At 36.0% G+C, this 27,153-nt stretch overlaps 1 pseudogene; it reads left to right on the top strand.

Annotated features, from left to right (window-relative positions):
* On the top strand, positions 1-27,153 carry LOC112748849 (guanine nucleotide exchange factor SPIKE 1-like; annotated as a pseudogene).

Here is a 27,153-nt window from a genome sequence, read left to right on the forward strand (position 1 = left end):
GTACCTACCACTCTCTCTCCACTTCCACATTCTGGCAATGCTCCTTCTTCTTGTGCTTCTAGATCCAGCCAATGCTTTTCTTGATTCCACCGTTTATCTCTAGCGTTTGACACCGAACCAACTTCGATTTTCTTCGGAAGCAGCTGCAACTGGTGCTGGAGGGAACAAAAAACCCTAGATCTGCGATGCTCCATCTCCGGCAACGGCGGGATTCTACTCCGGCCACCACCAGGTGGCAAAACAAGGTAATGCTGCGCCATTTGCGGTGGAGTGTATCTCAAAAAGCCGTTATTTAATGGTTTCGTTTTTGGTGATTGTGCAGTTCGAGGAGAATTTGGAGCAGTGGCCGCACCTCAATGAGCTTGTTCACTGCTACACCACTGACTGGGTCAAGGATGAAAACAAGTACGGCCACTACGAGAGCGTTGGAACGCCTTTGTTTCACAACCAGATATATGAAGGCCCTGACACTGATATTGAGACAGGTAGTTTTCTTTTATTTTTTTCTTTTTTGTTGTTAAATAAAAGTGATGAGATGCGATTTGAAATGGTCTCTCTCTACTTGTTTAGAAACACTAATTGCATGGTTGGTTTTTGTATTACCTGATTCGCAATGTGTCTGCTTTACATGAATTTTTCTTTACTGATTCATTGGTTGTAGCTAAGTTTCTCTCTGTACTTCAATGCTGTGCACAGAAATGCGCCTTGCTGGGGCGAGACGAACAAAGGGTGAAGACATTAGTGAGGATGACGTCCCTAGTACTTCAGGAAGGCAGTTTATGGAGGCTGCAGAGGGTGACGTGCCCCATTCGGATGTCCCAAAGGTTGTTGTAGTGGTTTAGTTGTTCTTCCAATTTCAGATTAGCTTATTTCCTTCCAATTTAAAGTAAATTTCAATAGGTTTCCCCTTGTCTTTCTTTCTTTATTTTTAATATGCACTTATGCAGCATGTTGGTCAATCTCCTCTTCCTGCTTATGAACCCGCATTTGATTGGGAAAATGAGAGGTCGTTGATATTTGGACAAAGGATACCTGAAACTCCTATATCACAGTAAGAAACCCCTCAAATGGTTGTTTATGAGTAAAATGTTGATATCATCAGTCTTTCCTGATTGTTTTACCGTAACTGGGTTCTGCCTTATCTTTCCTTTTCTGGCATCTCAGTGGAATGAAGATCTCTGTAAAAGTTCAGTCTTTGCAATTTCATGCCGGATTAGTTGGTGAGTATTATGCCATTGATATTTATGGGATGATTAAATTAATTGCTCCCTTTGAGTGTGCTATTGCCATTTTGATTTTCGTGTTTATGCTGAAAGCAGATTCAAGTTTCTGAGTTGGAATCCTGTTTTTGTTTCGTCTTGCAGAGCCCTTTTATGGTACAATTTGCTTGTACAATAGGGAGAGAAGAGAAAAGTTATCAGAAGACTTTTACTTTTCTGTCTTACCAACTGAAATGCAGAATGTAAGCTATGCAAGACTATTTTTTTTTAACATATCTTCTTGATTAATTTTTTTTCCAATGCATGAAATCAGTGGGTGATTTTGAAGTAATGATGAATCTTACTTTTTTCTTTTTCAATTTTTAGGCTAAAATTACATATGAACCACGTGCAGTATTTTATTTAGATGCACCATCTGCTTCAGTTTGCTTGTTGATCCAGTTGGAAAAGCATGCTACAGAAGAAGGCGGGGTTACTCATTCTGTTTATTCGCGGAAAGATCCAGTATGTATTAATATCTTTCTCACTTTGTTTAGTTTTTGCATTCTTTCTCTTATTTGTCCATGATATTTGAGTTATTTTTCTATTTTATACCCCTGCATATTGTATAGCCATAGGGATCATTAAATGAGTTGTGCAGTATGTTCTTTAGTTATCTTTTAAATCGTTTAATATATCTAGCAGATAAATTAGAGAAACTCTTCTGTACAACATCAATTTTTTTATCTTTTTGATTTTTCAAAATTGTTGATTAGAAAAACAGAGACACGGCATGTAAATATGCATTTTCTAGTTTGGACTTGAGTTTGAAATTAGTAGGTTCTCTGAATATTGGCTTTCCGGCAGTGGTGGTTGCTAGTTTTAGTTTATATTTCAAGCGTTATTCATATTTTTGGTACATTTGCTGAGGGAAAAAGAAAAAAGCCTGAATCATATTTGTGCATGAAATGATATTTCGTCAGAAAATTTGTTTAGGGTCTTCCTTTCATTTGGGACAGGTGCACTTGACTGAGAGAGAGAAGCAAAAACTTCAGGTGTGGTCTCAAATCATGCCATACAAAGAGTCCTTTGCGTGGGCCATGGTATCATTATTTGATAGCAGCACAGGTGCAGCTTCAGTGGGGCCTGCTTCCCCAAGCAGCCCTCTTGCTCCGAGTGTATCTGGTTCAAGTTCTCATGAAGGTGTTTTTGAGACTAGTGCGAAGATCTCCTTAGACGGGAAGCTGAGTTACTCAAATGGAAATTCTGTTGTAGTTGAGGTTTCGAACTTAAATAAAGTTAAGGAGTGCTATACTGAGGAATCACTTCAGGTTTGTGGCCAATTCACCATTTGCATGAGGTTGCATTTAGGGGGATTTACCCTCTTCTATGAGTGACTAAATTCAAGTTATAGAAAGTCTGGCTAGAGTTTACTGCTATTTCTTTAATGTGTGATGATTTAGATTCAATCTGTATAATGCATTGAAATTATTTATTATTACTTTAACTATTACTTTGTAGTTTGTTTTCTGCTTTAGAATGTTTTGTTATTTTGTTCCTCCATCTGACTTAATTTATTCTGTGATCACATCATTCACTATGATCATTTGTTTATATTATTTCACATGAAATGCAAATTTATTTTTATTTCCATGTATTTATTTGGTTTCAAAACTTAGCAAAATATACATAAAAGGTTAGTGTTTCCGCATGTTTATTTTCTATGGCTGATGTTTCTTACTAAATATCCAGGATCCCAAACGCAAAGTGCATAAACCTGTCAAAGGTGTTCTGAAGCTAGAAATTGAAAAGCACCAGATTTCCCAGTCTGATTTGGAGAATGTGTCAGAAAATGGCAGTACAACCAATGATTCTGTTGACCCAGGTGATCGTATTGCAGAATCATCTGGAAAGTATCCTGTTAATGTTGGTGATGATCCTCAGGGTAGTATCTCCAAGTGGAATTTCCATGATGGGAAAGACATTTCAGCAAATGGAGCAAATCAACATGGAAGCGCAGATTTTAATGCTGATGATGTAAGTATATGATGTCTTTTGATTGTGTTACAACCACTAGTTCCCTGTTGGGGTTACTTTTTTTAGGCCTCGCAAGATTAATTTCTCATCACAGTGGGTATCACTAAGTCATTTACTTTTAAAGTTTTAATTTTGTGAAATAAATTGATAAATCTGGCATTTCTGCCCCTGTTTCTCTAAGCAAAACCAGTAGTTTCTTGGTTCTACTAAAGAGCGTTTCCATGTGGTCGAATTTCACCAGGGAATATAAGATTGTCATGAGGCTGATATTGAGCTGCCATCCATGCGTGAATACCTGCATTTAAAAGAATATTTTTGGTATGGAAAGTCTCAAATTTAGGATCTTCTGCCGCACATATGTTTGGATAAACTAAATGATAGGCACATAGGATCAAGGGCTTTTTTTTAGTATTGGAAAGGCTATATTAATACGCCCTACCCCCAATTGTAACCAGATCTATATATTATTTTCTATTAAACTGATTACTGCAGTTTTGCATCTCTATCTTTTTCTTAGGTTGACAGAAGTTTGATTCTTTGCTAAATGTTCTTTCAAATAGAAATGCAGAACACATTAACCAGTAAAAGAAACTGTATTATTGAATAATGCTCCTTTTCTATATGGGTCCCACTCTAGCTTGTATTCCAAACTCTTGAAGCTTCCACGTGTGCGACTTCTTTCTAATGGTTTCTACAACCACATACAACTTTTGTCAAACAGGCTTGGGGTTGGGTGTAATAGCCCTATAGGGTGAGGCAAGGGAGTGATCTCGGTTGGGACATACCCAGCCCAATGTGTTGCTTTCCTTTAATAAAAATATAAGCAATGTATTGATGAACGGGTGTGGGGCAGTGTTGATTGTAGCTCTTACTGTTAGGCAGTCCCCCCCAAGGACCTGATACCTTACCGCAGTCCTCCTAGTTGGAGTAGGGGATTCACAGGTATGAAGCACGAATCCATAAGGGAGCGTGGGGGTTGGTGTGGCTATTCTTGATTTTAAAAGACTAAGGCTTCTACCTTTCCTAATTGATTCAAGCTTGTATTCCCTTGAGGGAAGAGGGTGATGGGATTATAGGTTTAGTAGGGGTCCTAGGGGAGACCCTAGTTCTAGGAAGAATGTACTTATGCATAGTTTGAGACTTTGGGTAATGTAGGAGACATCTCTCTTTATTCCCCTAGGGAATCCAATCCTTAGAATTACCATAGCTTAGCTTTCAAGTTGCCGTTCTTTAATTGGATTGGAAATCTTGTATTTTACATATCCATACAATTGAGTCCTTGGATTTTTGAAATACTGTAAAGTGCTTTGAAATAGTCCAACAGTCTCTGTTAGTGCGTAGTATGTCAAGAAATCTAGATCAATGATATTTGGTTTAGGGCATATTTGGTTCAAAACATTCTGTTAGGATTCCAATAGCATGTGAGTTAGTTATCTTTCAAGAGTTAGTTAAAAGTGGTAAGCCTTTTGAGTAATTATGAGTTTTAGGAAGTTGAGAATTCTCTCGTTTACCCTTTCTATCATTGTAATTCATCAATAAGCACTGTTTTTGATTCCAGTTCCTGCCAAAATCTTTGTCAAGGAGTTGGTGAGTTACTGGTTGTGATGGAGATGGATGTTTGAGAGTTTATAATCAATAGAACAGCTTATATCCTTGTGGGTACAATAAGTAAGGATATCTTTTAAGTGTACATTTAGTTGTTTTGTTGTAACATACTAACATAATTTAGTAGATCAAGAAATGAAATCCATGCTGTTAATGCTTCTCAATTGTGGTTACTGCAAATATGGGTAATGTATATGCTGCATTTTGGATTGCAACTGTTTCCGTGTTTCAACGTGAAGTTTGTGCTTACTTGCATGTAGGAAAAGTCACTTATGAGCTTTCAAATTTTAGCCTTTTCAATAATTTAACCATATACATGCTTGGAAGAATAAAGTTATGTCTTAAATAATGATATGGAGGGTGGCTTGCTGGGTAATGATACTTGTTGACAGGAATTACAAGTGGCTGGTCATTTCAAACTTAACCCTTGTACTTGATGGAATTACATGCCCTTGATATTGATTCTCAATATCTTTTTCATATTGCATCCATGGTTGGATGTCCTATTTTGGAGTGGCATCTTGCTAACCTAGTGCTTTTGGGTGGTAATGCTAGATCTGTATTCTTTTGGGATCCTGTTGTGGAAAAGATTTCAGTGTCTCCTGGTTTTGAAAGGGATTACTTCTCTTTAGGTGGTCAATCACTCTGATTTAGTAATGCCTCTCTCTTGTATTCCATTTTATTTCTTACCTTGTTTCTTATTCCTATGGAGTTGCTAATTCCATTGAAAAGATTATGAGATTATTTTATGACTAGGAAGTTTTTTGGTGTCATAGAAAGGAATGAGGCTTGGGTCTTGGTAACATTTTGTCTAAGAACATTACCTTGCTTGTTAAATAGCTGTGATAATTTCCCTTAGGGTGTGTTCACAAGTTGCGAGGGAAAGGAAATGGAATATTTTGAAGGGGGAGGAAGGCAAATGAAGGGAGATCTTAAGATTTTCAAATCCCCTCTTGTTCAAGTTTAAAATAAGTAAGAAAGAGGGGTTTTCAGGGCTTACCATATATTTTTTTACAATTTTATCTTTTATTAGGATATTTGGAATAAAAAGGTAAATGACAATAAGTAGTAATACAATAATTTATCAGGATAAAAAGATAAATTAAATTAAAGTATGATAAAAATCTCCTAAAGCCTTTTAAAGCCTTTCCAACTTCCCTTAAACCAAACCCATGAGCCCCCTATGGCATAAAGTAATCGAGAGCAAGTATGGCTTGGGCAGATGGTTGTGGATGCTAATGTTGCTTTACTCATTCTACCTGTTTTAGGGTTCAGGGTTTAGCAATGTTACTTTTAAATGCTTTCTTTCTTTGAAGGTATGTCTGGTTATCGTTTTCCCTTTGCGAATCTCTTAGCTAGTTAGCTTAACCTTTCCTCATCTTTATCACATATATTTGCATAAACCCGTATTCAGGTTTTCTCTACTGCACAAGGGCATTTGCTTGGGATTTCGACTTTTTTTTTCATAACCTAAATGATAGAGTCCTCCAAATGAATGCTACTTTTGGATGTCCTTGTTATTGCTTCTTTCTCTTCTAACCCTGTCAAAAGGTTATGGTCTCTTGATTCATCTGTGGTATATGTAGCTATAAATCCTTTTTCCATTTCCTAACTCATTCCTAAATACAACCTCTTCCACCTTGATAAACCAGTTTGGAAGTATAAAGCTCCTTTTAAAGTGAAATATTTTGTATGGACATTTGTACTCAGCATAATTGATAACAATGACATGTACGTCTGAGGGCAACACAAGGCTATCTCCCCTAATGTTGTGTTATGTATTGGGAAAATTTAGAATCAATTTCACATCAATTTTTACATTGTCCTCTGGCTGTTTATTATGGAATTTGCTGTTTGGTTTCTTTGGTGAATGGTAGGTCTGTAGTTTAACCTTAAATCAGTTTCTCTTTGCTAAATTTGGTGGCTTTGGTAGTACGAAAGAGGCAAAATCTAGCCTAATACATTTCTCTGAGTATTTTACTGGAGTGCAATTAATGCATATTCGATGACATATTTTCTGACAAATAAGTTTTATGGGATAGGATTAGTCATTTGGTATGTATTTGGTGTAACACTCACGATTTTGTTTGGAGGAGTTTCCCTCTCTAACATGTTCAGAGATTGAAAAACAATGCTTTAATGATAGTTCTTCTTTTGGTTGTGTTTGGAGGATTGCCTGTCTTTCATTTCCTTGTATTATTCTTCTCTCTATCTTAATCATATTCTTCTTTTATTAATTAAAAAAATTGTTGCTTTTGTTGTCACTTATTGACTGATATGCAAATCACATTACTCTATAAATTCTGATGTTGCTTGATATGGTTACAATGATATAATGTTCCATGAATTGCTGTGATTTGAAGTTAATTTCATTTTTATTGATATATATTTGGCTCTTTACTAATCTCCTGCACATTGATTTACATATAGTTCCATGCTTTTGACTTCCGCACTACAACAAGAAACGAGCCGTTTTTGCAACTTTTTCACTGTCTGTATGTGTATCCATTGACTGTAAGTTTGAGTAGGAAGAGGAATTTATTCATACGGGTTGAACTGCGGGAGGATGACGGTGATGTTCGTAGGCAGCCATTGGAGGTATGACCTTCATTTTGATTTCCTTATGGTGTGATGAATTTTCTGACTTTCTATCGTGTTTCTTTGGTATGGCTACTCTGTCCAGGCAATGTATCCAAGAGATCCAGGTCTTGATGCCTCATTTCAGAAGTGGGCCCACACCCAAGTTGCTGTTGGGGCTAGAGCTGCTTGCTATCATGATGAAATCAAACTTTCCCTTCCTGCCATGTGGACACCAACGCACCACCTTCTGTTTACTTTTTTTCATGTTGATATGCAAACAAAACTTGAAGCTCCGAAGCCAGTTAGTTCCATCTAATTTTGTGTTTTATTCCTGCTCTTTATTTATGGCTGGTTTTCTGGGGCTTATTTGATCATTCTGTTTAATTGATTATCCACTTCCACTTCAATGTTTTCCAGGTAGTGATTGGATATGCAGCACTTCCTTTATCGTCACATGCTCAGTATGTTCTCTTGATTTGATGTTTATTTCATTGATTAAACTTTAGTGTTTGCTTTATTGTTGGACTTTCTTGCTTGTCTAGTTTTGCATAAGTTGAACCAAAATGAACTTCTTGTGATGGAAGTTTAAATTTTTGTTCGTTATGATTTTCAGAAGATCATATAAGTGTATTTAGGATATTATAAAATTAGTTATGATACAGAAGTTAATTGTGAATATCCTGCAATTATATGTAATTGTATATTTTTTTGTTATATATAAATCAGACTCTGCTATCTGGTAAAACCCACAAAATTCAATCCATCTTTTCCTCGTCTCTTCTTTCTTGACATGTATCCTGAGCTAAGATACACAGAAAAACTATAAGGATATCTAATGATGATCTTCTTGTTGTCTAAATGTCTGATGTTATCTCCAAAAGAGTGGTGCATGTTGACACAACTTCTGTGGTTGTATTCTGACAACCTACTATGATGGTATTTCCAAAGAGACGAGAACAGAAGTACATTTCTGAAAACCAATGACCACTTGAGACCCTAATTTATAATTCAAACCCAAGAAGTTACTTGCAAAGTGGATGCCTTTGATGCATTGGAAATCATTACTTACGTAGTTATGTTATCCATAAGGCACAATGAGCTTGCCTTGTGGGTTTTATATCTCCCCCATGTGAAGCTTGATGTTTGGTCTTGATGTGATTCTTCATTTATGTTTACTCTGCTCACTCTTTCACTTTTATACTATTAATCACATGTTGCCTTTATCAATTTGAATCTTGGTATCTGGAAGCTTATATTTCATGGTCATATACAGGCTGCGATCAGAAATAACTCTTCCAATCATGAAAGAGTTGGTTCCTCACTATCTCCAGGATATGGGACGGGTATAAGCAACTTTCATGTTTAATTGTTTTCTCCTTCTCTTTTTGGTAGTGTGCAGTTAAGGATATGTTTGTATGGTAGTGAAGGGAGGGGAATTGACTGGGGAATCCCTTTCTTAAGCATTCATAAAGCATGTGGAATCCCCATCTTGGTTATTTTATATATCCAAAAGAGAATTTAAAAGAAAAAACTTTTTACTTAACCTCTCATTTTGTTACATTTTCATTCCCTTCCACTCTAAGCATCTAAACTGACCTTAAATTACCAATTCATGAGTTTTGATGATCAAGTATTTTTCAATTTCCTTTTGTATGCTTCTGTGCAACTTGTCTAATAGGTTTACTTGTTATGTATCTATGTACATCCAGGTCATGTGTATTTTTTCATTTCTTTCTTCATGCATTTTCTTTCTCATTACTGTAAGCTAACTTGAGCATTAGTAATCAAACAAGATGATTTTGTCTACTTCTGGTTATCATCAATATTGGCCTTGTAAATTGTAATATATTGTTACTTGTTTGATATCATGTTGTAATGTGCTTGAGTTTATGTGGGGCGTAGGTCTTGATTGGTGTCACTGTAGGTTTGAACTTGGGCTATTTTTTTATTATGTTTCGTTTGTTTTGTTTTCTATTTTATTTTTTGATACCTAGGAAAGATTGGACTATTTGGAAGATGGTAAACATGTTTTTCGACTGCGTTTACGGCTATGTTCTTCTTTATACCCTATCAATGAACGCATCAGAGACTTTTTTCTTGAATATGATCGACACACTCTTCGAACAAGTCCACCTTGGGGTTCTGAACTTCTGGAGGTATAATTCTTGTCCTCCTTTGGTCTGGTTTAACTTTATCCTATTTTCTGGACTTTTTATAGGGATTTAGGTACCATTTTAGATGTTCTTGAACTCATTATTTGGGACTATGTCTATTGCCATACTTGAATTGGAACGGATATGCAGACATGTATTTTTATTTTATTTTTTTAATATTTATTTTCCCACTTAGCAGTTAGCAATTGGCATTGTGCTTGATTACGTTGCTTAACTTCTTTTCCATTAAGAAAATTGTTCTGTTGTACCAAGTTGAAATTGTTACTTGGAAATCAGTCTTTTATCTCTAATTCTCTATGCTTTTCATTGTTCAGAACATTTACATTGGTGAGTTCCTGCGATGAAATCTTTGTATCTTTACACCTTTCCTTAGCTGGGATAAATATATAAATTTGGCTTTATTTGCATGTTTACTGATAATGTGACTTGATACCTTGGTCATTGAAAGATTGGATCAATTTAACTAACTTCCCATATGTTTGTTATGATTTTAATTGTGTGTGCTTGCATTTCTTTTCTTAGTCGATAATTAGACAATGTTTCTTCTCCCAAAAAAAAAATAAAAATCTCCTATAGCAAAAAGTTCTGGAAATCCAACTTCTCTATGGTCTTTGGATTATAACTCCATTGCCCTCTCACATGGTCTTTGGATTTGAATTATTGGCATTGCCAGTGTATACATCTTACCTGATGTAAAATTTCCATGTTTTTTATTCGAAAAATGGGAATGACAGGTGAATTATTAAGGTTGTTTTGGAATGCTGAAAAATTAAACTTATTGAGTCTTATTTGTATAGATTTACTTTGCACATCACAATGATGCATAACTCAACCAAGGATTTCTTGATTATTTTATTTTGTCTGAACTCAATCGAATTTTAGATGTGGTGTTGGTATGATTGGGTTTGGATTTTGATGAATAAGGACTTTTTCCTGTTATGTTTTCCTATTTATGAAAATGATGGGATAAAAATGATTAAATATTAAATTATGTAAATGAATGATTTTAATAAGCTGTATTTGGGTAAAATAAAAATAAAAGAACAGAAAATAATAGTAAAATAATTATATTTACCATCAAAAGAATATTTTGGTATATGTAATCATTATATATATATATATATATAATTTTACTTACTAGTATAAATGAGGTGAACAACATAGACATGATACATTACAGGGTGAAATGGCGTTATTTGGTCTATGTGGCTGACTCCACTTAGTGAGATAACACTTTATTGTAGTTGTGTACAATTAGATCTTATTCTACTAGGACATATCCTATTAGGGTCTGCAATCAAATGTCTAGTCATTTTTCGAATGAGGTTGTTCATTGTTGATTGTTTGATTCTTACATTCCTTTGGATTTTAGTTGGGCGCTTTACCTGTTATGTATAACAATTTTAAGCTATAGTTTGTTTATATTTCATACATCTCTTACATCCTTTATTGAAGTACCTAATTAAGATTCAGTTATTTTGATCTGTATTTCAGGCTATTAATAGTTTGAAGAATGTTGATTCCACTGCTTTACTTCAGTTTCTTCACCCAATCCTTAACATGCTGCTTCATCTTATTGGCAATGGGGGAGAAACACTCCAGGTTTGCTCATCAGTCCTTTTTTCTGTTTCCATATATTTGAGATTTGAGAAGTGCTTTGGTGCTGCAATTTTGTATGTGTGTAGAAACACACACACGCAACTGTGTACACACACACATGACTAAGTTAAGCATAGTCTATGCCAAATATCATCAAAATTTAATATCAATCAATAAGGGTCTAATAAAATACCTTTATTTATGTTGTAAAACATATATATTTCACCGAGGCGCTTTTAAACTACTTTTCTTTGCATGCTGTTTGCTTGTTTCACTTTATATTCATATATTTATTGTTGTCAGGTTGCAGCTTTCCGTGCAATGGTTAACATTGTTACCAGGTATACCATTTAGTATTTTACCTTTATTTCATCTAAGTGTATATTGACTTGAATTGTATTTATATTTGCTTGAATTATACTTGTTATATATTCATATAAGTTAATATGTTCTTATAGACGGCCTTTTGCTTGTTTTAGGGGCTCTTGGTTATTATTCTATACTCTGTCCTATAATTATTTCTACCACTAGGGTTGCATGTAGAGACATTGTTTACATCAGATATCACTTTTCAGCACAGCATTTGCATCTAAGATCCTTAACTGGTGTACATTTCTAATTTCATACTGAAGTTTGCAAAACATGAGATACAATTCCCTAGCAATTTATTTTATTTATGTGGATAGTAGTAAAGCTAACTGCATTACATATAGAAAGGGGAGAATTGAAGCAGTCCGTAGTCTGGAAGTTAGTTTCTCTCTGTTATTACTTGTTTAATGGAATTTGTTGTAAGTTGTAACCAGCACAGACAGAAAATAGGGGAAAATATGACATGAAATATAATGTGGTATCAGATGCCCTGGTGAATTTGATCTGTCAAATTTGATTTTCGAAATCCCCCTCTTCTGTGGGGTGGTTCTCAGTGTAAAGTTTGTAGCTGGAGTCCTGGAGCGCTGCATCCACTTAATGGATACCTGAGGTCTGACATCGTGTCATCTTACCTGCTGTCATAGTATGGGCCTTTTCTGGAACATCTGGCGGACACCAATATTTAGTATTTGCTTCTAGCTGTATGCTGTGCACTGGGATACAGCAAGGTAGGTTTGATGGCCAAGTTTAGGTTCTTGTTTATTGATGATCCTTTGGTCTAAACCTCACCTTGATGCTTAAAGATGAAGGGATGTCTTTAGCTACAAGTTAGAAAGAGTAGCAAGGTTTTTGTAAAGACATTGTTATTGGGTAGAGATGCACCTAACGTGTTGTGCTCACCTTCAAGGATTAAGGATAAAGCCTTCTCTTCAGCTTCAATGTTCATGGAGAGTTTTGATGGTGAAGGCAAAGAGTTTTATATTATTTTTTCATTTTTAACCATAATAACAAAGAAGAATAGAAGATTTGATTACAAGGTTTTAATGGTTGTGGTCAGGGTCAGGGGATATGGTTATTGTTCTTGATGCCGTCTGGTGTAATAATTTTGCAAGGACTTCATCTATGTTGTTGGTGACTTCTTTATATGTTGATGCTGTACAACACACACAATCCATTTGGTTCTCGGTGTATATATATACAAAAGTCTTTTGTAATGATGTCAAGAAAAGTGGTGGCAATGTTCATTTTTTTGGTAAGCATGCTGTTTTGGGGTTTTTGCCAATCTGGGAAATTAGTATAAATGTGTCTTTCAGGAAAGAAAAGAAAGCTGTCTCGGGTTTCAATGTGCTAAAAATTCAAAGAATAGCTATTGGCAGGTTAGTGTTAGAGTTTTGAGTAGAGAATTCAGAGACTCAGAGAGTTCCAAAAATGTGTAAAGTGTATTATGAGTGAGTTTGGCACTGCTCTGTGCTTATTTATAAGGGAGGATAGGCTGCTGTGTAGCTAGTCATAAGGGCAAAATAGTCCTTTCATACATAAGTTAGTTGTCACAGATTTCCTATCCTTGCTGGCTTTGCTATTATAACTAACTCTTCTTTTTAGACTTCACTAAGTCATCCTATTATTATCACTGAAACTGGGTGCTGTGCATTTCTGAAAATCTGTAAGAAGTAGCTTATTCCTTAAAGTAAAAAACTTTGCTTTAGACACAACTTTAGTAAGAATATCTGCTGGCTGTTCCTGAGTGGGATGTACAACTAGAAGCACCTTGAACTTGTTAATGTTGCCATCTGGGTTTTGCTTCACTCTAAAAACCCATTTACAGTCTATGACATTGTGGTTTGGAGGAAGTGGAACTAAGGACTAAGTTGAGGTGCAATTAAGAGCCTAAAATTCTTCTGTCATTGTAGCATCCCACAGAGGTCAGGCCAGAGCGATTCCTGCTGACTCAGTTCAGGTGGAGTTACATGTACCAGGGGTGAGGAGAGAAAAAAAAAAGGGGGGGGGGGTAAGGGAGGTTATCTTGATGTGTTTAGTGTTTGGTTTGTGTTGTGTTGTCTGGAATGGGTGGTGGGGGTGGGAAGAAGGCCATGGATCATGGGTCTAGTAGTGGGTCTATGTGCTGGAAACTAGAGTGTGTGTGAGGGTGGTGGTCTGTATGGGCTGGGTGAGGAGGTGAGAGAGGACGAGGAAGATGTTTGAGAGTTTGTCAATGGGTGAATTTGTAGGTTGTGGTGAGGGTAGTAAGGGTGGGTTATGTGTAACTGGTGGGTTAGAGGGTGCTGTGTTGGCGGTAGCAGAATTCGGCAACTGTAGAGGTGCACTATGATTCAAAGATGGAGATGCAGGGAGATTGTGAGCAGTAGCAGGGGAGTTATGCAGAGCTTTTGATGCAGAATGAAGCAAATTTGGGGATGCAGGGTGGCTGTTTGAGCGAGCAGGAGTATGATGCAGCATCTGTGATGGGGTAGGATGCTGAGCTAACAGATAAGTGATGAGACAGCGATGTAGGAGGAATAATGGGTTGTGGCTGCAGAGAAGTGAGAGGATAAATGCATGAAGTCTTTGTGTTTTGGAATTGAAGAAAAGGATGTGATTTGCTCCTTGTAGGGGAACATAGTTTCAGGAAAAGTGATCTTTTGAAATAGAAATCTGCCACTAACATCTCGGCACCTAAATCCCTTATGTGATTAACTATATCCCAGAAAATGCATTCCGATGAGTGAAAGGCAAACTTGTGTTTATTGTAAGGGAAGCAAGGGCATCTGAAGGCCTTAAATTGGGAATAATGGTTTCTTGTGGAACAAGCATTCAAAGGGAGAGGGGAATTGAAAGGTGGAAGGTGAGGCAGTCTATTTATTGTGTGTTTCGGTTGCTATTGCCTCATCCCAAAAGGACGGGCATTGAGGCATGTACTCAGCATTCTGATGGAGAGTACGAGGGCAAGTTAATCTATGATTAATGTCCTCTTGGTGAAAAATATTGGTCTAAATTCCCCTCCACAATATTATTCTACAGCCTTAGTCTTGCTGCCAAGCTGAAGGTTCAACAAACAGCTTTGAATTGTAGGAAAGCTAAGAAGGCTCTAGACCCGGCTTTGAGAAATAAACCCAGGTAAACTTGGAAGGCAATATAGTATTTGTAGCCATTGTTGGACACAACAGGGGATAGTAGGGAAAAGGCAAAATCTTTGTGGCAGTGGGCAATATAACTACCTTTGGGAGCATTTGGTTGGAGTGATACACACCTTTAATGATAGATTTTCAGACCAGCAAGTTTTGTGGGATATGATTAGATATTGGTATCTATTTGCGTAAAGCTCATTATATTTGGAGAGGATTTTTCCCCTCCGATATATTGAGAAGTTTGAAAGCTATGTTTCATTGCTTGCTCGTCTTTTTTTGGGCTCTTGTAAGAGGATCTCTTATCCTTCTGACTTAATTATTCTCCTACACGTCTTAACGATGAAACAATGGCTGCCATTTCATGCTAGATCATGTTCTCTTTTTAGAGGGATTTTTGTTTCAGTTCTGCTGAGATATTGGAAAGCTCTGGTTTTCCTTTCTTTCCCCTCCTTGCAACCCTTCTCTGGTTCCAGTTCAGGATAGGGTCTTGCTAGGATCATATATAATCTCTTGTATTTAGTTAGGGCAGTGGAGTAGCATTTAGGGGAGGATGGAATCTTGAGACTTGTTGGTTGTAATTTGACAATGCCAGCGATTGGCTGTGATATAGATGTTTTCTGTGAGAAATTTTGTTCGTAGAACTTCTAACAGTCTTTTGAAAGTTCTATAATGTGTATTTTTAAATTGTAGGGTGCAGCAGGAATCAGTTGATGATGCTGAAAGAAATCATTTTCTAGTCAACTATGTTGATTATGCTTTTGATGACTTTGGTGGTCGTCAACCACCAGTATACCCTGGTTTGTCCACTGTTTGGGGAAGCTTGGCTCGAAGTAAGGTACTGAAATGTTCATTATCATATGTCTCTTCATCTATCTGTTGTTCCTTGTGATCATCACAACCATCATTGTTATACCGTTTCATTTCAATATGACTGAGAAAGCAGCTACTCACATGTTCATACATGCTGTTTTGGTGAGTTCAAGATGAAGTGGGAAGTTCGTCTGGTGGACTTTTTAACAATGGCTCACCAATTTGTGGATCAGCCAGTTTAATATGAGTGTGTTGGGAGGAAATTGTCTAGATTTTCTCTAATGGTATCCACCTATTTACAGGGGACCTAAACTTTCTATTATGCTTCTATTTTATCCTTTTGCAATTTTCATTGGTAATTGTTTTATTCCTTACATTTTTAGTTGAAAACGTTCTTAGCCAGCCACATATTTTTCAAATTTAATGGAACAGGGATTAAAAAGATTTTAGTTATTACAAGAACAATCATATATAAAGTAGCAGTATATCAATAGTGTGTCACTTTTTTGTCCGTGACTAATATTTGTCCAATCTCTTGCACTATTGTAAAATTTACCATAATAAAGAAAAAACTGTTTCGGGAATCAGACTGAACCGACTGATTCAATTGGGTTAACCAGTACCGGCGACCTGACTGGTCTGGTTCAAGGCAAAAATAGGTTGCTAGCGAAATGATAAAAAACAGTTCAAAAAACCGGTGCCATCTGTCGTTTTTTAGTGGTTAACCGGTTTGAAAAGATAAAATACAAAAAAGTCAGAAGATATATATTTCATACATAAATATATTATTTTATTATATGCAGTTCAGCCTTCGTTGAACCTTATTCAACCTTTAAACCTTTGAACCTCTAGTTTTACCAGTTTAATGATCGGTCTGGTTTTTAAACCTAAAATGGACCTCAATGTCTGTGATAGCTGTTCATAATTTTTGTCTTCAGCAATATGGCTGGCAGTATTCTATTGTTTCAGTTACTGGCCTTTTCAACATGTTTTACCGTTGCTTTTGTGTGTTTAATTGTTGTAGAGCTTCATTATTATGCAATCATTACTTACAATCAATTCATCAGCATGATTTTTAAAAATCTTGGCTTCATATTGTTCAGGTTGTTTACTAGAATGAGTTTATTTTTCAGGCTAAAGGCTACCGTGTTGGACCTGTGTATGATGATGTTTTGGCAATGGCATGGTTTTTTCTGGAGCTAATTGTTAAATCAATGGCATTGGAGAAGACTCGCCTCTTTTATCATAGTATTCCAATAGGTAGCTGTTGAACTTTTTTTTCTGGATTAAGTATTTCCGTGTAGAAAATTTTACTTTAAACTTTACATAAATAGAAACCGAAAGAAAGTGAGGGAAAATGAGAGGAACATTATCTGAAACTGTATTGTGTCACCACAAAGCTGAAACTGTGAAACAACTGGTACCAAGTTGTAAGGAGGAATGGAATGGAACAATAACAGAACAACAGGGAGATGGAGTGACATCAGTAATTCCTCGCACCCTATTTCCCAGCATGTTTATTATTTACTGAAAGAAAATTTGAGGTATCAATGGTCGAGATTCAAGAGCCTGTCCCTCTCAATTCTCTGGTTGTAGCCTCACTAATCACAATGGCCTCTGCCTGATTCTCACTCCCCTCATGCTCTCTCTCTCTCTCTCTCTCTCTCTATATATATATATATATATATATATATATATATATAGGAATCCTCCTCAATTCTCATACCCACCCCACTTTAATGTAATGTAAGGGAGGTATTTTCCCTTTTTGGATACTGGGCCCCTCTACTCTCTCTGGAGAATTAGGATTTAGTTTGTAGATGGAGCTAGAAAGGACAAAGACACAGAATATTGACACAAGAATAATTTTACATCTTGTTTGGTAACTATGGACACAATATAATACTGTCACAATTCTGTCAAATGTCAGCTTTACCGTTACATTACAATGATAACCCTACACTACCACCACTGTATACAAAATGGGGAGGGAGTAACACGGCAGCGGCAGAGGACCTGGGGCAGAGGCGTAGGAACTAGGCAGACATTATGCAAAGCAGAGGCTGTAACGGTGGATTTGTGGCACAGAGGCAAAGGCAGACGTGATGCTAACAGGTGGTAGCAAAGATGCAGAGTCAGGCGTGAAGGCGAAGGTAGAGCCATGGGTTGAAAATCTCGTTTTTGCCAAGTACACACGGAAAGTGGGGAACCACGCCTTAAAAGCTAAAGCTAACTGATAAGAGGGAAGAACCTCTCTCCTTAAATACAACGTGAAGCATTCCAGACTACTTGATGTGGGATTTTGGGCAGTCCCTATCAATAGACCGCCCCTGGAGGGCATACGTCCTGGTGAATTCACTGTGTCAACATTGCATTGACTCAACATTGGCCACTCGACAATCAGCTGAATCTGGTCTTCGCCTTAATACAGCCTATAGGTAGCCCTTTCCATGCCACTGACAACCTGGTTCTGATACCATTGCAATTTGTGAGTAACCATGGGAAGTGGGGAACCATTTTTGCCAAAATGCATACAGGCTTTACGGTAGAAAACAAGGACTTCTTATTTAGCTTTTTCAGATGTAAACAGTTTTACTATATCTAGCATGCTTTTTCACATTGCTGATTTTATATGTGATTCACTGGAGAGATTAGTTGTCTATTTTTCAAAATTCTGTGTTTAAAATTAACGACATCAAAATTTCATAATATATTGGATTGTCTTGGGTACTTGCTTGAATTTTGTTCTTAATCTTTCTTTCCTTTTTGTTCAAAAGGAGAAGATATACCACCAATGCAGCTGAAGGATGGTGTGTTTAGATGTATAATGCAGTTGTATGATTGCCTTCTTACTGAGGTGCATGAACGTTGTAAGAAGGGTTTAAGTTTGGCAAAGCGCTTGAACAGTAGTTTGGCCTTTTTCTGTTATGATCTTCTATCCATTGTTGAGCCTCGTCAAGTTTTCGAGTTGGTATGTTGTTGTTCCTGTCTGTCTTGCTATATATGACAAGTAGGAAGAGTCCGTTCTTATTTTTTATATTATTCGGGAATGGGATTTGTTCTGATTCCTACTTTTTACTGAGAGGACATTTGTTGACTATGTTGTAGTATTTTAATACACTGATGTTTCTGACATTATGTTTGCTTGAGATTGTAAGTTTTAGAAAGGCGAGGAAGAAAAGAGAAGTTAAGGCTATGTATACTATGAAACTTTTCAATATGATAGTATGTGATGATAGACAAAATCCTAATCCTTATATATAATCATATTAGACTCCTAATCCTAATTAGATAAGGAAATAATCATGAAATTTAAATATGAAAATTAATCTTAAGAGATCTCAACGATACACTTTAGATCATCTATATTTCTTTCACTGTTACATTACGAATGTGATATGTTGCGAAGTGGATAGTAGATAATATAAATTCACTTTCCATGTAATTGAATTTGTAATTTACATTTGCATTGCAGATAAGTGATTCAATAATGAGAGATATTAATAATTTTTTATTTTACATTGAAGCATTACATCTCGTTAGCTTGTGCATACAAAATTCTTTTCAATTGCTTTCAGTGTATCTTCCTCTGGTTGTGTCTTAATGCAAAGCTTAATGTCTATTGTAGGTATCATTATATCTCGATAAGTTCTCTGGCGTATGCCAATCAGTTCTTCATGAGTGCAAACTTACCTTTCTGCAAATCATTTGTGATCATGATCTATTTGTGGAAATGCCTGGGAGAGACCCTTCAGATAGGTAGTTCATTTGGTATAGTGCTTGTTTTGATTGCTTCTGTATGGCATCATCTGCATGTTATTGATGACGTGTCATGGTTTATAATGAGGTTGTTAGCTATGTTTACATAAACAATCTTATTCACTAGCAATGACTGTCTTTGTTGACCTATCTGATTGGCTGTTCTTTCTTTCAGTTGGCATGAAATTAATCTATACTTTATTGTTTTTATGCAAAACGTTTTCTGGAACTTATTGAATAATACCTTGAATATATCTTGCGTTTTAGGAACTACCTTTCTTCTGTATTAATACAAGAACTCTTTCTTACATGGGATCATGAAGATTTGTCTTTACGGGCAAAGGTGAGTTTAGTTAGAGTAGAGTTGTCTTGATATTTTTCTACATGATGAAAGCTATATCCTTTGTATGTGCATTTTCAGCTTAAATTTCTTATAAATATGTATAATAGTAAGACTAGTTTGTATGATTGGTAACATGTTTCTGTCTGCATCTGTAGGCAGCAAGAATCCTGGTAGTGCTGTTGTGCAAGCATGAGTTTGATGTGAGGTACCAGAAGCCTGAAGATAAGTTGTATATCGCTCAGCTATATTTCCCTCTAATTGGACAGGTGTGTAAGATTTTTTTACCTTTCCTTTTAGTTGAATCTGCTTTAGTTCTTGTGTCAATATAAACCAAATTTGTGGATGTTCGCATTTTCCCCATTTCATTTACCTTATATAGTGTAATTATTTCACAATGTTATAATCCTCCGAGCAGTAACTCCTCTTTATGGTGTTTTCTAATTTATTATTGTGTTATTCAAAAAGTCCAAACATTTTTATTTTAGAAACCTTAATATGTTTTAAATTCTAGGGGTATTTTTGTTGGCTCAGAATCACAATAAGCTCGTTGTAGTTTATCGTGGACAGTTCTGTCCCCAAAATTGTGTACTGGGTTGTGGTAGCTGCTCCACCAAAGATAGTGGGTACTAAAAACTTGAGACTCATTCACTAGCCACAGATCATCAAGGTTTAGATAAGGAGAGAATGTAGCTATATGAAACTTCTAAACAGAGAATGAAGGCATGGAGCTTCTGAAACAGGCATCCGAAAATCCACTTTTCCATCTCATCCCCCTCACTTTCTCGTCCATGACGCTATTCAACAAATCCCAACTGTCTTTGATCATTAGCTTTCTTGAATAATATGCCAATCATTTTGGAAGAAAGCAAAGGTCAAATCCAAAAGACCAGGGACTTTTTCTTACTCCAAATTGAGGACAGCTTATTTCTTTTTCATGTATCAAATTATCTTTGGATTGAGTTCTGGAAAGTATTCTAACCCTGGTCAGCCATAATGAGCTCTAGCATTTTCTCCATATTACAATAAGGGTGTCTGGGTTTTCATAAACAATCTAAGGTTCTGTGAAACTGCTCAAGATTTTGCTATTATCTGGTGTCATAGGCTGGAAAGGAATGGCAGCATTTCAAGGGACTTCATCTCAAGAGAACATTTGGATTGGGTTTTCTTTCTTCTATGATGTTCCTGTTGTTCTAGTGTTCTTTAAAAGCCTTTCTATGTTAGACTAGATTTGAACCCGTGTGTTGTGCGGAATTAAAATGAATTAATTTTTATATATATGAAACTATTTAATAAAAAATCTTAAAAATTAATATTAAACCTAAATAAAATTGTAAGGATATTATACATTCTAGAGTTTGAAGGAGTTCATCGCCTAATACATATGTCTAGCAAACTTAAATACTATAGTGCAAGAATGAAACTATTAGTTGAACAGGTGTAATGCAAATATGAATATAATGTTTCAATAATTAAAAATAACATCCATATTTTCATGGATCATGATATCATGCATTTTCAACATTATTATTACAACTAAATAGTATCAAAAACTGTAAATTGTTGAAAAAAAGTTGATATATAAGTGACAAAGAGAATATATAATTGATAAACACAATTAGATCAAAAACAGAAAAAGAAAACTTAAAAAACATTGTAAAAAAATCATAAATTATAGTGTTTTAGGAGTTCATCACCCAACATATAATGAGCAAATTGTTTATCAAACTAAAATAAAAAAACTGTGGTCATCAACCAAATTTTTCAAATAATTGTGCGAAACATTAGCAAGGATAGAGGAGAAAGAGTGAGGCATTAGATTATTTGAGAGGAGATAATGAAGATGTGTGAAGTGAATGTTGATTTCTATAGTAAATATAAATAGAAGTGAGAATAAAAAGAGAGGATGAATTATGTTTTATTAACCAATTTATATCTATTAAAGAAAAATAACATTACTATAATAGGCATAGAGTAACCTACATAGAAATAAAGAGTAAAAAGCGATTAAAAGATAATGCTAAACACTACATAAGAAGAAAAAAAACTGATGTGATAATAGAAAACTATAAATGACAGTTTCACTAAAATGTTTGTGATAATATGAGAAGTTATGTAATATGTGACAATATTACTTGATTTTTCTTTTTATATATTATGAACAAATTGATAGATAGATAAATAAATAAATAGATAATTATAAAATAAAATTTATTGTCCAAATAAGATATGTAGTATTACTATATTAGAATTTAGACCATTGATATGAATTAACATTTTTTATACTATATTTTTTCTTTGTAGAATTAGATAATTTAGTACGTGAAATTATGAGATTAATGTTAGATTGATTATATAGATGCTATTTTCTATGGTAGTATAAATGTAGTTCTAAGATAGATGTTTTTATCTATGTTATTGCAATAGATGAAAAGGAAATTTTATATGAAACTTAAAACCTTATGTGTCATTCATTTACCGGAACACTACTTTGGGCTCTCTTTTAATGTTATAATAGATATGCAAGGAGATTTGCATTCCTTGTTAATAAAGCAATCCCTTAAGATCAGCATTACTTCTTAAGCTTTCTTATTATGATGTTATCTTTTCTTTCACATCAATAATGTCTTCTGTCAGAAAGGGGGCAAAAAGCATATCTGCTCACTTCTTTGTATATAAAATAAGTTTTTATCATTTTTCTTTCATTTTTGTTCCTTGACAATCAATTTTTCCAATGTGTTCTTGGACTTTTCAGATTTTAGATGAAATGCCTGTTTTCTACAACCTGAATTCTGTTGAGAAGCGTGAAGTGGCAATTGTGATTTTACAAATAGTTAGAAACCTTGATGATGGATCACTTGTGAAGGCATGGCAGCAAAGCATTGCCCGGACAAGATTGTTTTTCAAGCTCATGGAGGAATGCTTATTGCTATTTGAGGTTACTTTTGTGAAGCTAATTTCTCTTTGTTTGGTTATAGTCTTGTTCTTTTTAATTGTCATGATTGCTTTCTTAACTCTTTCTACTTTTACAGCACAAAAAACCTGCTGATGGAATGCTACTTGGCTCCAGTTCTCGCAACCCTGTAGGGGAGGCACCTGCTTCCCCAAAATACTCTGATAGACTCTCTCCTGCAATTAACAGCTATTTGTCTGAGGCCTCTAGACAGGAAGTAAGGGTGAGTACAATGCTGCTTAGCTACTATTCTCTGATACTTGGTGTATATTATTGTTTGTTGTAAGTTACTGCTTGATTTGTTGCCTTATCTTTAGCTTGAGTACATGTAGGTCATTCCATTTCGTGCATCTAATGCGTTGAATTTTTCTGGCAGCCTCAGGGAACACCCGATAATGGCTATTTATGGCAGAGAGTGAATTCCCAGTTAAGTTCCCCCAGCCAGCCGTATTCTTTAAGAGAAGCACTAGCTCAAGCACAGTCTTCTAGGATTGGAGCTTCTGCTCAAGCACTCAGAGAATCTTTACATCCACTTTTGAGACAGAAATTGGTATCTTTTTGTTCAAGATAAAATATGATATTCATGAATTGTTTTTTGTAAATTCCCAATGGAAAAGAAACTTTCTCTTATATAGGAGCCTAAAAAAGCTAACGCATAATTGGGAAGCAAAAAGAATGAGGAAACTTATATTATTCTTTGGTTCTCTATATATGGCAGGAACTTTGGGAGGAAAATTTGAGTGCTTCCGTCAGCCTTCAGGTTTTGGAAATGACTGAAAAATTCTCCATGATGGCAGCCTCTCACAGCATTGCTACTGATTATGGAAAACTGGATTGCATCACTGCTGTATTCATGAGCTTTTTATCTAGAAATCAGCCACTGACATTTTGGAAAGCATTTTTTCCTATATTTAATTGTGTTTTTGATTTACACGGGGCAACTCTGATGGCGAGGGAAAATGATCGTTTTCTAAAGCAAGTCACTTTCCATCTTCTTCGGCTTGCAGTCTTCCGAAATGAGAACATCAGGAAAAGGGCAGTCGTTGGGCTTCAAATACTTGTGAGGGTATGTTTTCATCTCTTTAAATTTTAATAGGTTATTGCACCCGTTATTTTATACTGATCAAACACTTGCTTTTGGTTTCTACTATTTTTGCAGAGTTCTTTTTATTTCTTTATGCAGACAGCAAGGTTGAGAGTCATGTTGATTATCACATTATCAGAGCTAATGTCTGATGTGCAAGTTACTCAGATGAGATCTGATGGAAGCCTAGAAGAAAGTGGTGAAGCACGGCGACTTAGAAAGTCATTGGATGAAGTGAAGGATGAGACTAAAAGTGCTTCCCTATTATATGAGTGTGGATTACTGAGACTACTCTTCTAACCATACCAGATAAAATGACAGAGAATAGGTGGTCCTGGTCAGAGGTGACATATCTGTCCAACAGTCTTCTTTTGGCCCTTGATGCTAGTTTGGAGCATGCACTATTGGTAAGTGTTAACTATTCCTATTGGAATTTGTTGATGTTGGGCTAGGTTCACTATTTTCAATACTAAGTCACCTCTGCAATATATTTATGGTTTAGAGACAATATCTTGTTTCTTTCATTCATAGGATTATCCATAATAGATCTTTTTTCCTTCATTAAAGTCAAGTCATCCTCACATGGAGATGTTAATAATGTGAAACTTTGATTAGAAATGGATATAAAGTAATCTTAATCCTTAAATTTTCAAGTTTAATCTATGGTTGGTGTTAGCATATTGGTTTATTAAGACAATAAGTACATAAAAAATAAACACTTTAATAAATAACATTAGTTGATGGAATTTGATGGTTTGGTTGTATATACGACTTTGGCTTTTGGCACTTATTTGCTCCATTTTATGTTGTACACTTCACTTGCACCTTCATCATATGCTTTTCATGCTCTTGACACAATAGTCATATTTTTTTTAAACGTGAAATGGATTAGGTGAAATGTGGATAAGGTTATAATTAGGTTTTGATAGCATGGCTTTATCCTAGGTATGTGATTAATTGAAATGCAGTTTGAAAATGAAATGACCAAACAAACAAGCCCCTGTGATGGAATTAGCATGGCTTTCATTGGATAAGGAGAGAGAATTAGCTTTTGTAGTGAAAGTGAATCATACTGGTTTACTTGTCTCCGTATAATGATGGAATTGGAGTGAACCTGCCCTTTTGGTTCCTTATCATCACATCATTTTTGATGGTTTTCAGTGAATTTACTTAATGTAATCTCTTTCTTTCAGGCCCTGTGATGAGTATGGATAGGTATGCTGCTGCAGAAAGCTTCTATAAACTGGCAATGGCGTTTGCTCCAGTCCCTGATCTTCACATTATGTGGTTGCTTCATCTCTGTGATGCGCACCAGGAAATGCAGTCATGGGCTGAAGCTGCTCAGTGTGCAGTAGCTGTCGCTGGTGTTGTTATGCAGGTAGAGATATGTGTTGTTTACATACGCAAAGTGCAATCTAATATTTTTATGTGATGTACAATGATGGTGATGAGCATGTTGAAGGTTCAGAGAAAGTGCTTTGTTTTGCCCTACGAAATGAATATATATTCTTCATTCTTCGCTGGGCTTTGATATCCAGTGAATTTAACCAGAGTTTATTTAATAATTTCCTTAGTCAACAGTGTAGGCAGTCTCTTCATGATTTATAATGGTGTTGCTAAGAAATGCAAAGTTACAAGTTTGTTTCTAGTTTCCATTTGAGCCCATTTCATTTCCCTAGTTTGTGAAGGAAATGGTAAAAACACTGAACAACTTAAATAAAAAAAAGAAATAGTTAAAATGGGTAACAAGATTTTATTGTTTTGCTTTTTATTTTCTTTGCAATTTCTAAATCAGGAAATGAAAATGCAAATTGAAACCAAGTAAGCACCATTGCCCATTTTGAGCTGGTGAATTTTACTTTAGCAGAAACTGATTTGTTAGCGTTATTATTTTACCTACTTTTGTATATGCTTATATGGTTTAGAAACATGAAATTGAGTCTATAATTGTTTATTTATTTATTTTTAACATGGCCCCTATGGATAATCTGAACATTTTTGAGAATGCAAATGATAGGCCTCGTTCTTTTTCATCTGGGAGGGAGCATGGGGATAGAGTAGCTGAAAGTTATCTGAGTTGCAGAGTTACCTTTTTTTTTTGTGTGGGATCATCTCTTGTTATTTTGACGCAGGCCCTTGTTGCCAGAAATGATGGTGTTTGGAGCAAAGACCATGTTGCTGCTTTGCGAAAGATTTGCCCTATGGTCAGCAGTGAAATCTCCTCAGAAGCCTCTGCAGCAGAGGTAGAGGGATATGGTGCTTCTAAACTGACAGTTGACTCTGCTGTAAAGTATCTTCAGCTTGCTAATAAGCTCTTCTTACAAGCTGAACTTTTCCATTTCTGTGCAAGCATTCTGGAACTTGTGATCCCAGTTTATAAAAGCAGGAGGGCATACGGACAGCTGGCTAAATGTCACACACTGCTTACCAATATCTATGAGTCAATAGTTGGACAGGAATCTAGTCCAATTCCATTTACTGATGCAACATACTACAGGGTTGGGTTTTACGGTGACAGATTTGGGAAACTCGACAAAAAAGAGTATGTATATCGCGAGCCTCGTGATATACGTCTAGGTGACATCATGGAAAAACTTAGTCACATATATGAGTCTAGGATGGATGGTAATCACACTTTACATATTATACCGGACTCTAGACAAGTAAAGTCAGAGGAGTTACAACCTGGTGTCTGCTACCTTCAGATTACTGCGGTTGATCCGGTCATGGAAGATGAGGATTTAGGAAGCAGAAGAGAGAGAATTTTCTCCCTTTCTACTGGGAGTGTGCGAGCTCGAGTCTTTGACCGGTTTTTGTTTGATACCCCCTTCACAAAAAATGGCAAGACTCAAGGTGGGTTGGAAGACCAGTGGAAGAGACGCACTGTACTTCAGACTGAGGGTTCATTTCCAGCTTTAGTAAATAGGCTTTGGTAACTAAATCCGAGTCACTTGAATTCTCTCCTGTAGAGAATGCAATTGGAATGATTGAAACACGAACAGCTGCATTAAGAAATGAACTTGAAGAGCCTCGTAGTTCGGAGGGTGATCAACTTCCCAGACTACAGTCTCTACAGAGAATCCTGCAAGGCAGCGTCGCAGTACAAGTATGTAGAATAAGTCGTGCTAATGACCCCAAAAAAAATGTGGTGTTTATTACCAGATCATTTTCTGAGTGCAATCTGATAACCTATTTAATTTAACCTTGGTGTATAATTGGGTCGAATCCCAAATAATTTTGCATAATCTTTTTCTGAAACATAACTATTGTGCAGTCAATAGGAGCTTGAGTGTCTGTACTGCCTTTTTGTCTGGGGAACCTGCAACGAGGTTGCGATCACAGGAACTGCAGCAGCTTATAGCTGCACTTCTTGAGTTCATGCTGTTTGTAAGCGCGCCATCCGAGTGATTTCAGATTGATTGGCGAGGAAGATCAGGATTTCCACACACAACTTGTAATGGATTCCAGTCTCTGACCGCGGAGTTATCAATTATATTCCAGCATTCTTCCGAACTCTAG

This window comes from Arachis hypogaea, chromosome 15, assembly GCF_003086295.3.
Source record: "Arachis hypogaea cultivar Tifrunner chromosome 15, arahy.Tifrunner.gnm2.J5K5, whole genome shotgun sequence".
NCBI classification, from domain to species: Eukaryota; Viridiplantae; Streptophyta; class Magnoliopsida; order Fabales; family Fabaceae; genus Arachis; species Arachis hypogaea.